Below are 1,292 nucleotides of genomic sequence, written 5' to 3'. Positions count from 1 at the left end.
GACCTGCGTCCGCGCGCCCCAACTCCTCCTTCCCGACCCCTCCTCAGGCCGGGTCCCCACTGTCCTCGATCTTTTCGGCCCCGCGCGCACCACGACCGCCTGTTCTCCAGGCTGCCCGGCTAACCCCCAACACTCTCACTTCCCCGACGCAACCCCACCGTCCCGGGTGTATAGGCGCAGCTCCCCACAATCCTCCAGCCCCAGACCCAGCCCCCCAAGTCCACCTCCTCGTAGCCCCGCCCCCTCGCTCCAGTTCCCTTCCGCACCACGCCCCGCATTGAGATCTCCGCGCCGGTGGCTACCCCTTTCCTCTCGCCTTCGCCATCCCAGCCCCGCCTCTCACAATTATCTGGCTCCCGATCCCGCCCACGAGACCCCCTTCCTACAGGGCCCTTTCCTCTAGGATACCAGGCCTGGTCTCCACTAGCCTCGAATTTTCCAGCCCCAGGTCAGAAATCGTGGACCCACAGTCCCATCCTCGGAGCTCCACCCTCACGGACCCCAAACCTCACTCCAGTCCTTTGAGCTCCATGATTCTGGCCTGACCTGGCCCCCGGAGCCCTCCACCGCCCCCCAAGAGCCCAGCCTTGATAGACTCCTTCCCCAGGGTTGCATCTCCAGCCCCGCCCCTGAAGACCAGTAATCTACTACCCCTTTCCCCGCCCACGTGCCGCTACCCAGCCCAACTTGAGGCCTTCAGTCTCCCTGCCGCGCAGCCTAACAGCGGGCGAGGGCAGTGACCGTGCGGGGATGAGCCACCTCCACCAGAGCCCGCCTTCTTCCCTGCAATTCCCCGCAGCGCCGCCGCGCCTTTCCGGTCCTACGACGCGGGGAGCCAGCCCAGGCCCTGGGATCGCCAGGTTCCACACTGAGGCTGAGGACCTGGGCGTACCGTTCCCTCAACGTCCCCCAGTTTCCACAACCGCTGGCGAGCTTCAGGGCACAGGGACAGGCAGCCCCAGCCTCCCTCCACCTGCGAGGGACTCCTGCTGTCCACCCAGGGCCGCATGGTATGAGGTACTGTACTATCTCTGGGCTCCAGTATCACATAATTGGGTCGCAGTGAGAGGTAAGAGCGTGCTGGCAGCCCTCGCAGCCCTCACTCGCTGTCGGCGCCTCCTCAGCCTTGGCGCCCACTTTGGCCGCGCTTGAGAAGCCCTTCAGCCCGCCGCTTCACTGTGGGAGCCCCTCTCTGGGCTGGTGGAGGCCAGAAAGGGCTCCCTCTGCTTGCGAGGAGGTGTAGCGGGAGAAGCGCTGGCGGGAACCGGGCCGCTCGCGGCGCTCCCGGGCCA

General features: G+C 66.4%; 1 protein-coding gene across 1 annotated transcript in view; it reads right to left on the bottom strand.

Annotated features, from left to right (window-relative positions):
* The window catches only part of GPRIN2 (G protein regulated inducer of neurite outgrowth 2), a 7,904-nt gene extending 7,726 nt beyond the window's left edge, over window positions 1-178 (bottom strand). The window contains exon 1 of the mRNA XM_011990898.1: window positions 159-178. The gene's annotated coding sequence lies outside the window, so the exon portion shown is untranslated. The remainder of the gene's footprint in view (window positions 1-158) is intronic.
* Window positions 179-1,292: the final 1,114 nt, after the last annotated feature.

Source organism: Mandrillus leucophaeus, unplaced genomic scaffold, assembly GCF_000951045.1.
Source record: "Mandrillus leucophaeus isolate KB7577 unplaced genomic scaffold, Mleu.le_1.0 Scaffold388, whole genome shotgun sequence".
NCBI classification, from domain to species: Eukaryota; Metazoa; Chordata; class Mammalia; order Primates; family Cercopithecidae; genus Mandrillus; species Mandrillus leucophaeus.
The sequence above is the reverse complement of the archived record's forward strand: the minus strand, read 5'-3'. Positions and strand labels throughout refer to the sequence as shown.